The sequence below is a fragment of the Staurois parvus genome, unplaced genomic scaffold, assembly GCF_062004578.1.
Source record: "Staurois parvus isolate SC_StPar_1 unplaced genomic scaffold, SC_StPar_1.0 ptg000232l, whole genome shotgun sequence".
NCBI classification, from domain to species: domain Eukaryota; kingdom Metazoa; phylum Chordata; class Amphibia; order Anura; family Ranidae; genus Staurois; species Staurois parvus.
This window is the reverse complement of record NW_028318028.1, coordinates 1622860-1636579: the sequence shown is the minus strand read 5'-3', so window position 1 is coordinate 1636579 and position 13720 is coordinate 1622860. Positions and strand designations below refer to the sequence as shown.

Here is a 13720-nt window from a genome sequence, read left to right as displayed (position 1 = left end):
CTCTGTGCTCTGCCCCTCCAGTGCTCACTGGTTCTCCAAGCTGTGGAAGAGGAAAGGCCAGAAGTGGCTAACTTAGGCTCTCAGTGGCATGCTGAGAGCCTGAGCCAGCTGCCAGTCAGGAATTTGGGTGACTCCTGATATTAAATTCATGATCCTTCCAAAGTCTGGAGTCTGGACTGGCTAAGTGATGTCAGCCAACAGTGGATGTTAGCCCACTGTTGGCTGAATATGGGTCACAGGAGAAGTAAGGCCAAAAGAGCTTGGACCCTACTTCTCCTTTAAGTCTTCCATAAAGTGTTTTATGCTGTGCATACTAGCACAATATGGTAATAGCTCCTGGGGCCTAATAAAACATTTTTTCTTTTTGCAGAGGTTTAATTAGGATGTTTTCCCAGAGATCAGCTTTCACACCACAAATGCAACGCAGTGCTAGTACACACGCTTGCTCCATTTTGATTGCTTGTATGTAAGAAGCATTAGCTACCCTTGTGCATAGAAATAAAAAAGAATCAATTACAGAAGCAGTCAAATCTGCCCCTGAGTTATAGGAGAACACCAGGACATGATAGTTAAGACGTGTTAAATATATGTCACATTATGAAATGACCTCTCCAAACAGCATAAATGGAATGGTATGACCACCTGGCCTTCCCCCTTATTGCATTGTCAATACCTCTGCCAGAATGGCAGCTATGATTTTCAGGAAATATTGATCGCAATAAAACGTGCTTATATTTCAGTAGTTCCCTGAATGACGGCTTCTGTATATTGTCCTAACCATTTTATGAAGTCCTTTCACATCCCTCTGACCTCTTCCTAATTGACTGTGAAGTTGTTTCCTGCTAGGCTCTCTCTCCATCTCTCTCTCTCTCTCTCTCTCTCTCGCCTTCTCCTTTTTCTTCCTTCCCTCTTTATGTAAGGACTGTCTTGTGATACGACTGAAATGCGGTTGAGGTGAGCGGTAACAAATGAGGATGAGATGGGGGGGAGAGCTTTTTTTTTTTTGTCCAAACAAACATCTTATGTTTGTGTCTCTTGTTTTTTCGAGAAGGTTGCGAGGAGGAAGCCAGCTCTGTCAAGCTGAATTGTGGCTTTGTCCATTTATATTTTATAAAGCTTGGCTTAGATGTGGATACTTTAGAATGAAGCTTTCAAGAGAGATCATCGAGACGGGGCAGCTGAAAGCTTGAGTGTGTCAGCTGGCTTTTGAAGCATATAGAGTAGGTCAGGGTTGCCCCATAACGCAGCATGATAGCTGAACACCCTTTCTCTGCTGAAATGTTTGTGGAAGGCTACTACAGAGAGTAACATTATATTTGCATGCCGTGCAGCAAAAAGTTTAGCCGATAGTCATTTTTGACGTGACTTTCGCATTTTTATTTTCTGGCTGTTCTATATTTTCATGACAATATTTTATGTAGAGATTTGCAGATTCTTCTTCTAGATTATAGCAGGGAGTGAAGAGAACATCCGTTCTCCCTATGGTATATCAGCGAGGAAACGCAGCATCTCTGCTGAACATCTGCTGAGGTAAAATGAGTAAGCCACATAGGGCCTGATGTGTTAGAGCAGCCTTTCTCAACCTATTTACCCCAGAGGAACCCTTGAAAACATTTGGAGATCTCAGGGAACCCCTAAAATAATTTTTCATCGTCAGCTTGCGGTACATTAATGTGATCAGTGTGTTGTAGATATAGCAATAAATATGCAGATAGAACCAACACATACGAGTTGCGACAATTCAATTCCCAGTAATAATCCTATCAAACACCTCTGCATTCTTCAAAAGATCGAGTGAAATTTGAAGATGATGTTCTTTCTGATCTTCTGTTCAGATTCGAGGCACCATGTTTGTGGAAATCTTTCTCACTCCCAAGCCCTCCATTAAATCTGCAGCAGTGTTTCTTTGTTCATTTTCAATTCTACTATCATCATTCGTACACTCAATCTTGGATCTGAGCATATGAGGATTCGATCTCTGTCCACATTTGTATCCATTCTTGCGTCATCATGGACATCTTCCCACCCCTCCTTAACTGCTTCACGACTGCCCTATAATAGAACTACTGCTACAGGGTGGCAGGGCTATGCAAAATCACATATATATACATGATTTTGTATTTCTGGGTAGGAGGTGCGTGCGCCTCCCTACCCGCACCACCATTGGCGGGTTCAGCTGTCAATCACCGGGTCCCAGCTGGAGATTCCCCACCAAGGAACACTGACAGAGGAGAGGTCTGTATGTAAACAATACAGATCTCTCACCTGTCAGCTCCAGCATGCTGCTTTGTATGCAGAGCAGCATAGCAGAGCAATACAAAGCATCGTGCTTACACAGTAAAGCACACACAGACTACACAGTAAAACAGCACACAGCTAACCCTTTGATCGCCCCAGATGTTAACCCCTTCCTGCCCAGTGTCATTAGTACAGTGTCAGTGCTATTTATTAGCACTGATCACTGTATTGATGTCAGTGGGGATGTCAGTGGCAGTTAGTCAGTTCCTCTCCAGTGTCAGAATGCCCGCCGCAGTCCCGCTATAAGTCGCTGATTGCCGCCATTGCTAGTATAAAAATAAAAATTCCAGTATATATATATACCGTCATTTGTAGACACTACAACTTTCACGTAAACCAATTAATTTACATATATTGGGATTTTTCTTTAGCAAAGACATGTAAAAGAATACATTTTGGCCTAAATTTATGGCGAAATTTGATTTTTACAATTGTTTTACTGCATAGGTTTTATAGCAAAAAGTCAAAAATATTGTTTTTTCAAAAGTTTCGGTCTTTTTATGTTTACAGTGCAATAAATAAAAAACACACAGGCGTTCAAATACCACCAAAATAATGCTCTAGTTGTGGGAAGAAAGGACATAAATTTCATTTGGGTGCAGCGTTGCATGACTGCGCGATTGTCAGTTAAAGTAACGCAGCACTGTATCGCAAAAAATGGCCTGGTCAGGAAGGGGTGTACATCCTCTGGAGGGCAAGTGGTTAAAGGGAAAAAGTGTAAACATATAATGTAAATAAAACAAAAATAATTAAGAAAAAATTTAAAAGCACCCCCATTCTCCTGTGCATAAACGCAAATGCAATCATCTCTGCAAACTCTGACTGTCTCTTGTATCATGTCCACAGGCTCTGACCATATTTTGTATCATGTCTGCAGTCTCTGACCATCTCCTGTATCAATGTCTGCAGTCTCTGACCATCTCATGTATCATGCCATTAGTCTTTGTCTATGCCCTGTTGTGTATCAGCTGTCTCTGTGGTGATGTGGAGGGACACACTTGACACCCCATATCAAGCTTGTTGGCCACCACTGATCCAGCTATGGAAGGAGCACCTAAATGGAAGGGGGTCTGCTGTGCTGGGGGAAAGGTTTATGGGAAGGCTGGAGGCGTATTTAAACTAGGATCGAGGGGGGAGGGAGAATTAGATTATAACGGGGTGGACAGATCAGACAGGGGTCAGTACTTAGTGGAGGGTGGAATGGGGAAAGATGAGGGGAAGGCTATGGCAGATGATAAAGAGGTTCCCATGTTATAAACAACCAGTGGAATTGGTACCATTTGTATGAAAATAAAAAATAAGCAAAATACGTGTGAACAAGGTGTCAATCAATTAAAGTGTTTGTTCACCAATGCCAGAAGTCTGCCAAGCAAAAAGGTGAGTTGGAAGCTTTGTTGCATGAAGAGAGCTATGATTTAATTGGTATTGCTGAATCTTGGCTTCATTCTTTGCATGACTGGGCCATTAATATTCCTGGCTATGTTCTCTATCGGAGAGACAGAATAAATAGGAAAGGTGGTGGTGTCTGTCTGTACGTGAGAAGTGATCTCAGAGGGCGTTAGAAAGAGGACCTAGTTGATGGAGAGTGTGATGAGGCTGAAGTATTATGGGTGGGACTGTACTTGGGGGTGCGTACTACAAAGGTAACTATTGGAGTTTGTTATAGGCCTCCCAGTGTTAATGAGGAGGTGGAGACTCAGCTCCTTGTACAGATCGAAAGGGCTGCAAGGGCTGGGACAGTGATAATAATGGGGGATTTTAACTACCCAGAAACTGACTGGAGTAATGGTACTGCAGGAACAGTTAAAGGGCAAACATTTTTAAACCTACTACAGGACAATTTTATGGTACAGTTCATAGAGGCCCTTACTAAGAATGATGCTCTGCTGGACCTGGTCATCTCAAACCATGGAGAGCTTATTACGTATGTCCATATAAAAGAACATCTGGGTAGCAGTGACCACAACATGATTTCATTTATTGTTAGCTGTAAACAACAAACACATACAGGAAAAATAAAAATGCTCAATTTCAAGAGAGCTAATTTTCCAAGGCTGAGAGATGCTCTCCATGAGTTAGACTGGTAGGGAATTAACATTGATGAACACAACACAGAAATGGGAGTTCTTAAAAAAGACTGTATGTAAACACACTGCAAAATATATTCCGATGGGCAACAAGTTTAAAAGGCTAAAAATCAAACCTAAGTGGCTTACGGCCAAAGTTAATAAAGCTATAGATAAAAAGAAAATAGCTTTTATTAAATATTTAAATGAAGGAACACTATCATTCTTTAAACATTACAAAGAATATAACAGAATATGCAAAAAGGAAATAAAGGCTGCAAAAATTGAAAATGAACAACAGATTGCAAAAGATAGCAGGACCAACCCCAAAAAATTCTTCAAATATATTAATGCTAAAAGGTCCGGTCTGAGCACGTAAGCCCTTTACAAAATAATCTAGAGTGGGTGACTGGGGACAAAGAGAAGGCAAATTTATTTAATACCTTCTTCAGCTCTGTGTATATAAATGAGCAAGGGGGAGCTCTTGTCCATAATGGACATGGTATTGACACAGCTCCAGATGATCCACATTGGCTCACAACTGATATGATCCAAAAAATATTTAGACAGAATAAAGGTGAATAAAGCACCTGGACCGGATGGCATACACCCACGGGTCCTTAAAGAATTGAGCTCTTTCATTTCAATGCCATTTTTTCTCATTTTTAGGGACTCTTTAATGACTGGCATAGTACCACTGGATTGGCGTAAGGCCAATGTGGTGCCAATATTTAAAAAGGGGTCAAAATCTTTACCAAGTAATTAATAAGTTAATTACCGTATATGCCGGCGTGTAAGACGACTGGGCGTATAAGACGACCCCTTACTTTTCCTGTTAAAATGTAGTGTTTGGGCTATACTCGCCGTATAAGACTACCCCTCTTCCAATGCACACCAGTGGGAGGAATCGTGCCCCATCATTGGTGTCAGTGGGAGGAATAGTGCCCCATCATTGGTATTATTGGGAGGAATAGTGCCCCATCATTGGTATCAGTGGGAGGAATAGTGCCCCATCATTGGTGTCAGTGGGAGGAATAGTGCCCCATCATTGGTGTCAGTGGGAGGAATAGTGCCCCATCATTGGTATCAGTGGCAGGAATAGTGCACCATCATTGGCATTAGTGGCAGGAATAGTGCCCCATCATTAGTATCAGTGGGGGGAATAGTGCCCCATCATTGGTATCATTGGCAGGAATAGTGCCCCATCATTGGTATCAGTGGCAGGAATAGTGCCCCATCATTGGTATCAGTGGCAGGAATAGTGCCCCATCATTGGTGTCAGTGGGAGGAATGGTGTCCCATCATTGTTGTCAGTGGGGGGTGGAATAGTGTCCCATCATTGGTGTCAGTGGGGGGTGGAATAGTGCCCCGTCATTGGTGTCAGTGGGGGGTGGAATAGTGCCCCGTCATTGGTGTCAGTGGGGGGTGGAATAGTGCCCCATCATTGGTGTCAGTGGAGGGTGGAATAGTGCCCCATCGTTGGTGTCAGTAGGGGGGAGGAATAGTGCCCCATCGTTGGTGTCAGTGGGAGGAATAGTGCCCCATCATTGGTGTCAGTGGGAGGAATAGTGCTCCATCATTGGTATCAGTGACACCATTGATGGGGCACTATTCCTCCCACTGACACTTGCTGACCCTGTTCTCGTATGGTGCTGCTGCAGCCAGCATATGTGGTTGCAGCAGCACCTCTACACTGAACACTTACCTGCTGGTCCTGCACTCGATTTTCGCGGGGCCGCTCGGCTCCGCCCCCTCACCAGTGATTGGCCGCCCGTGTGCCTTTCCTGAGCTACAGTTCTGGCGGCCAATCACCGGTGAGGAGGCGGAGCCGAGCAGCCGCGCGAACATCCAGTGGCCGAACTGAAGGTGCAGCCGCGCTTCCTGGACCGGATCGTTGTGGGACCGGAGCCAGGTAAGAAACAGCCCCTGCCCACTCCTGTACTTAGTGTCCCTTCCGTTGGAAGGGGTGGGGCGGCGGCGGCACCGCGCCGCCCCCCTAAAAAGTGTCAGTATGCCGTATAGCGGCGTATAAGACGACCCCTGACTTTTGAGAAGATTTTCAAGGGGTAAAAAGTCGTCTTATACGCCGGCAAATACGGTAGGTTTACCGTATATACTCGAGTATAAGCCGACCCGAATATAAGCCGAGGTACCTAATTTTACCACAAAAAACTGGGAAAAACTATTGACTCGAGTATAAGCCGAGGGTGTCAGTGGGGGAGGAATAGTGCCCCATCGTTGGTGTCAGTGGGGGGAGGAATAGTGCCCCATCGTTGGTGTCAGTGGGGGGAGGAATAGTGCCCCATCATTGGTGTCAGTGGGGGGAGGAATAGTGCACCATCGTTGGTGTCAGTGGGGGGAGGAATAGTGCCCCATCGTTGATATTAGTGACACCAATGATTGGGCGCTATTCCTCCCACTGACACCAATTATACTTACCTTGCTGACCCCTGTTCCAGCCTGGGCTCGCTCGCTCCCTCCCTCTCCCATGGTACACACTTACCGGTCAGATGTCTTCCTTCTCCGGCCGCTTTCCTCCTCTTCACTCGCTCGATCTTCGCGGTGCCACTCGGCTCCTCCTCTCCAAGCTCCACCTCCTCGCCGGTGATTGGGCGCCTGTGTGCCTCTCCTGAGCTACAGTTCCGGCGGCCAATCACCGGCGAGGATTGATCCCGGGGGTGTGTCCAGATGACAGGGACGGCATGTCATCCCGCCCACACCTGGAGACGGATAGAGGAGCGGTGTCTCGGTTCCTAAGGCAATCGGAAATATGTGTTTTCCGATGGTCTTAGGCGACCCCTGTGGAAGTGTCGTTCGACCCCCAAAGGGGTCGCGACCCACGGGTTGAGAACCGCTGCTTTAGAAGCAGCGCCCCCTGCTAGACATCTGCAGACGTTGACTCGAGTATAAGCCGAGGGGGCCTTTTTTCAGCACAAAAAATGTGCTGAAAAACTCGGCTTATACTCGAGTATATACGGTAACTTCTATAGTTGGAAAGATACTGGAGAGTTTAATAAAAGACCATATAGATGAGTTCTTGCTGGAAAAAAATATTTTAAGCAACAGACAACATGGATTCATGAAAGATAGAAGTTGTCAAACAAATCTGATTTCTTTTTATGAGGGTGTGAGCAAAACCTTGGACAGAGGGGTGGCGGTGGACATGGTATACTTGAACAGAGGGATGGCGATGGATGTGGTATACTTGGATTTTGCAAAAGCATTTGATACAATTCCTCACACACGGTTAATGTGTAAGGTAAAGTCTATAAACTAGGAAAAATCCATATGTAAATGGATAGAAAACTGGCTAAAAGATCATATTCAGAGTAGTGGTTAATGATTCATACTCTGAATGGTCTGGGGTCATCAGTGGTGTACCCCAGGGTTCAGTGTTGGGTCCCTTACTTTAAACGATATAGGATCTGAGATTAGAGATCCCATTTCAGTCTTTGCAGATGACACCAAGCTGTGCAGTGGAATAACGTCCTTACAGGATGTCTTCAACTTACAAGCCAACCTCAATGCACTGTTTAATTGGGCAACTATGTGGCAAATGAGGTTTATTGTTGAAAAATGTAAGGTTCTACAATTGGGGGCTAAGAATATGCATGCATCATACATACTAGGGGCAACACAACTGGGGGAATCAATGGTGGAGAAGGATCTGGGAGTTCTGGTAGATCACAAGTTTAATAATGGTATGCAATGCCAAGCTGTGGTTTCTAAAGCGAGCAAAATCCTCTCTTGTATTAAAAGAGACTCACAAAAAGTACATTGGGGAACTGGAGAAAGTACAGAGAAGGGCAACTAAACTGATAAGAGGCATGGAGGAGATCAGCTATGAGGAAAGATTAGAGGAACTGAATTTATTCTCTCTTGAGAAGAGGAGATTAAGGGGGGATATGATCAACATGTATAAATACATCAGTGGTTCATACAGTGAACGCGGTGTAGAGCTATTCACCCTGAGGTCATCACAGAATAAAGGGGGCACTCTTTATGTCTGGAGGAAAAGAAATTTAATCTCCAAACACGGAAAGGTTTCTTCACAGTGAGAGCTGTGAAAATGTGGAATAGACTCCCTCAAGAGTTGGTTCTGGCCAACTCAGTGGATTGCTTTAAAAAAGGCCTGGATTCTTTCTTATATACACAGAATATAACTGGATACTAACATTTATAGGTAAAGTTGATCCAGGGATTATCCGATTGCCTCTCGGGGGATCAGGAAGGAATTTTTCTTCCCTGCAGGAGCAAATTGGATAGTGCTTTGCTGGGTTTTTTTTTTTTTTGCCTTCCTCTGGATCAACTGTGGGTATAGGGTTATAACTTTTTTTTTTTTCAATGGTTTAACTGGATGGACTTTTGTCTTTTTTCAGCCAGACTAACTATGTAACTATGACTCCACAGGGACAGACAGGCAGTCTTTTTGACGATCCTACCACTGGTGGTTTGTCTTCAGTGGTAGATTTGTCCGTTTGACATCAGCCTATGTGATCCTGACACTGCTGATTTTTCACCAGCATCAAGATCTCCTATGTGGCATTGCCCTATGTCTGCATCCCTTCTCTATTTCATCGCTTCAAACTCTGACTGTATCTCAACAGAAGGCTCATTCCTGATTGGTTGCTACCGATTACAGCACATTCTGATTTTTGCAGTCTGCATTTTCTGATCCATAATGCAAGATTATGAGCAGGCTTTTGTCTTTCCAATGTAAATGTTTTTTTTTTTAATTATTAGGCTCAGACATGTGATTGAACTTGTTGTATGCTTTGTTTTCAGGCACATGATGAAGAAGCAAGTTTACAAGTGAGGGGAGCACATGTGGTCTGGGGGCAGCAAGATGTAGACTACACAGGCCCCCTGGAGCATGGGGCCGAGTCACAATTACAACCCATGCAACCCCTGTAGGTACGCCCCTGACAGGGCCATTAAGTAGTGGGTGTGTATGGAATCATTTGGAAAAAAAGGATATTGTCTAGTGTCACTTTAATACATTGTTTAAATACAAGCGGTTTAGTACCTGAATTTGACCTGGTATCAGCCTCTTGCACTGTCTGTATAGCAGAGCTGGAGTGTGAGAGGAAGATCAGTACATGATCTTGTCAGCATAGGCTGACATAGCATGCTCATAAGAGGAGAAAACAGTTACAGAGAGATTAGTTCTTCACTGTGCTGCTTCTCCTTGCACTGTCCAGTCTCTGATGCCTCAGAAAACGTTCTATTGAACGAAATGTAGGTTGGGAGGAGAGTAGCGGTCACTGTTTTAATGCTCTGAATCTCATATGTTTGTGAGTACCTTTTGCTGTTTGTTTTTAATAAATTCACTTACAGTACTTCACTATGGGATGCTTTTATTGGGAATGTTTTTATAGTGAAAAAATGGATATACTGTGTGGATCTGAGCTTATCCTGTGGTCTGATTTCGATGTAAGGGAAAATTAAGCAAAAAATATCTGGCTGTGTGGAGTTGCTCATCCATCTATCCCTGTGGGTTTTGTCCCATCTACATGTGCTTTTAGACCTCTTATTCAATGTGAGATCTAGGCTTCTGGTAAGCAGCTTTGTTTTTATACCTGGTGGCTGGTGCACATTGGGTGTATCAAGATTGATTCACAGTAGATTCTTAAGGTCTAGTTCACACTGACATTGAAAGCAGTCATTTGAGGAGCATTTGTAACATTCCTCAATTGCCTATGCAAATGATACTATGGACAGCACACAGTGCTGTTCACATTATCAAAACATGAAGCGTTAGCATTGCGTTTCTTTAAAGGTGAAGCCTCATGTCCAGTCTGGAAGAGTTTGAAGCCTTTGAACTCTAAAATGCTTAGAAAACACCTCAAAACCACAGATAGGGCGTTTTGGGAGCATTTTTAACGCTTGTACTAAAGCTCATTAACGCCTGCCTAAAGTCCATACTAACGCTATAGGAGCACTTTTCAAGAGTCAGAAATTTAGTCAAGTGTGAACAAACCCTAATAGTTTACACCTGGGACTCACACTGAATTCATTCACGCGTGTTATGATATATGAGTTATCTATTTTTGGACATCGCAACATTTACTGTATTTGTCGCTCCAAAAAAATGGGGGAAAATGTCTGTGCGTCATATGGAGCGAATATGGAGCCACCGGCCGGGAATTCCCGCTGCCGCTGTGTTAGAATACCGGGCCATCCGCTCAGCTCTTCTGTGCTCCTCGGTCCTACCTGTTCCTCAGCCAAGCGCTGTCCTCACCATCTTCTCTCCCCTGCACCGGCATCTTTAGTATGGGCACCCGGCTGTGACAGCTTGCGGCTTCACAGCTGGGTGCCCACTGCGCATGCACGAGAAGCACTGCGCTTTGTGAATGGTCCAGCAGTCTTCTGGGACCTGTCACATGTCCCAGAAGACGGGGAGGGAGGACAACTCTGCTGAGGTGGGAACAGGTATCTGTTAAATTCGGGTACAACCCCCCCCCCCCTGCTCCCCAAAGGTCCGCTGTGTTTGGTCATCTCTTGTATTATGTCCGCAGTCTCTGGTCATCTCCTGTACTATGTCCGCAGTCTCTGGTCATCTCCTGTACTATGTCCGCAGTCTCTGGTCATCTCCTGTAGTATGTCCGCAGTCTCTGGTCATCTCCTTTACTATGTCCGCAGTCTCTGGTCATCTCCTGTACTATGTCCGCAGTCTCTGGTCATCTCCTGTACTATGTCCGCAGTCTATGGTCATCTCCTGTACTGTGTCCACAGTCTCTGGTCATCTCCTGTACTATCTCCGCAGTCTATGGTCATCTCCTGTACTATGTCTGCAGTCCATTGGTTCAGAATATTTTTTTCTAGTTTTCCTCCTCTAAAACCTAGGTGCGTCTTTTGGTCAAGTGCATCTTATGGAGTGAAAAATATGGTATTTTATTTTGTAAGGATACGGAACTCCCTTCCACAGTTGGGGGTGTCAGTGGGGAGTGTAGATAAAGTAAAAAAAACTTTTAGATGTGCTTTTGAGTAAACGCAGTGTACAGAGATATGGAAAATGGTGGTGACATAAACACACACACTCAGGTGTCTTTATTCAACCTTACCAACTATGTAACCTTAACAAATTTCAAAAAGTGTAAACTGTTTAAACTGCATTTATTTTTCGACATACTCACCTGCTACATTTATACACTTATCCCGGGGTTTAGCTAATGCCTTGAAACCTTTGGCATAGATATAAAGTCCATTCATTACAAAAACAGCTATTAAAAGCAAAGAAAATCTTTCAAATGACATTTGAATGTTCTGAGAGTTTTCATACTTATTTTCTTAAGACTTTTGCTAAGAATGTTCATTCAGAATTCTATCCATCTATGGCCAGCCTGAGAACAATCTCAAGAGAGAAAACTTAAGAGAATAGAACTGCAGAGGAGAGAGATGTCAAGTTGGTCCTTCTGTCCTTCAGCATTGTCTTCATTTTTCTCTCTTTTTGCTTCTATTTTTGCAGAACCATCTCTCTTCCCAACATACCAGCTGTGCCAGTCTCATCTGACTTTCCCTTAAAGGAGGACCTTTCAGGACTTTACAAGTATGCATGAATACATTTATGACATATGTCACAATAAAAGGCAGCAATATAACATTTTGAAAAAAAAGTTTAACATTTTATCATTTAAAGCCCAACTCTTGGTAAATAATAAATGATCCATTGCAATGGGGCTGTTCCCACGCTGCAAAGGGTTAATTGAGTTCTTATGTCTAGAGGAACAATAAAAGCAAATATACTTACCTGATCCTACACCTCGCAGCTAGATCAGTCTCCTCAGCTTCTGCATTTTCGCAAATTTCCTTCCTGACCCTCCAAAGGAAACTGGATATGGACATGTCCAGTTGTTGCTAATGGATATAGGAAACAACTCCACCACAACTACATGCTTGTTTTCTTTCCAGGGGGCCCTTTTCATAACTCCCTCTCCCATGACTCCCATGCTAGTTCTCTTGATATGCTGTGGTGTGGATCCAGTCCCAGTATGTTGGGAATCTGGCCGTAAGAGAAGGGGCCAGGCAAAACATCCCTTTAATACCAGGGTAACCATCACCCTACACCAAGCCTTCAGTCTCCTAACTGGTTGGCTGCCTTAAGTACTGATACATGTATGGTTGTCCCTAGCAACAGCAATATAGCCTACACTATACAGAAAACTACATGCTGGGCTAAAATGTATTATATCTCCTCTAAGCTTACTGCCATGATGTAAGCCCTGTTCTTTAGATACACCACAGTCTTCTTGTAACAGCTTCACATACACCCCTGTAAAGAGGTTCTCTAGTGCCCACAGGGTAATCATACTTGAGTTAGCAAATTATCCACAAGAAGTAACAGGTATCCTTAAAGTCCATAATTGGCAGTATGGCCATAAAGGTAATATGTCCATAGCTGGCAGCTAAGAGTCCATTAAGTCCTCAGGTTCCCATTCCCTCAGGGAACCCCTACTGCCCCTAATGTTTAGGATCATTACTAAATATTGGTACTTGCAAACTGTATTCTTTTAAATTGTGCTTTTTTTAATCAACCATTAACCCCCATTTCAAGGTGCAGCAACCAGTATAAAATCACCTGATCAGTCTGAACAGTCAGAACAATGGAAAGTAACATCTGACCAATAGCCATTGTCTGATAATATGGTGATCTGATGGCACTAAAATGAAATTTAATAGCTGCCCCTTACCCATGATCCGCGACCCTAGTGTTGCTTTAGAATAAGCACAATCACTGTGTATATGTCAAGAACCAGGCATTGTATCTTCTTAGCCGAGTCCGCCTTTTTGCCAATAAATCTCTGAGCCGCAACCCCTGATTCCTGTAATAAATGTGCACACAGTCATTGCCCAGCTTCACTCGAGAAGCCTCTCATGCATATTTCAATTTCCAGGAATGTAATCAGGAAGAGATGAGAAAGGCGGAATATAGAAACATCTGGAAGACACAAGAGTACGTGCTGCGACAAAGAATTGGGGTCATGGTAATAAAGATTGGGGAGCAGGCATAAAATACTGAGCTCCAAGTGAGTCTGGTACACAATCAGAGGGGTGAGCTTAAAGGAGAATTCCAGTCACAATAAAAATTTCCAGTACTCCGAACATAGGAACTTTGAAATGTCTTTTTTTATGTTTTTTATTTTGAGCCATATAATTCTCTGCTGCTGGCAGGTTCTGAATTAGAGCATTGTATGGGTAAGGGAGGGTGCACTGCTTGATCAAGCCAACATATACCAAACTGCTGCTCATAAAATGGCTGGTATGACCATAAATACACATCTACTTGCTAACCTTCCAGACCTATTAAAGGAGAGCTCCACTAATGATCTTTAGAAAGAAATAGAGGTAGAAAGTGT

At 43.6% G+C, this 13720-nt stretch overlaps 1 long non-coding RNA gene across 1 annotated transcript; it reads left to right on the top strand.

The window, feature by feature from the left end:
- The first annotated feature begins 872 nt into the window (after window positions 1–872).
- On the top strand, window positions 873–13445 carry LOC149460235 (uncharacterized). The gene is made up of 4 exons (XR_016313103.1): window positions 873–954; window positions 9150–9278; window positions 11833–11913; window positions 13259–13445. It is a non-coding gene; the product is annotated as an uncharacterized LOC149460235 (long non-coding RNA).
- Window positions 13446–13720: the final 275 nt, after the last annotated feature.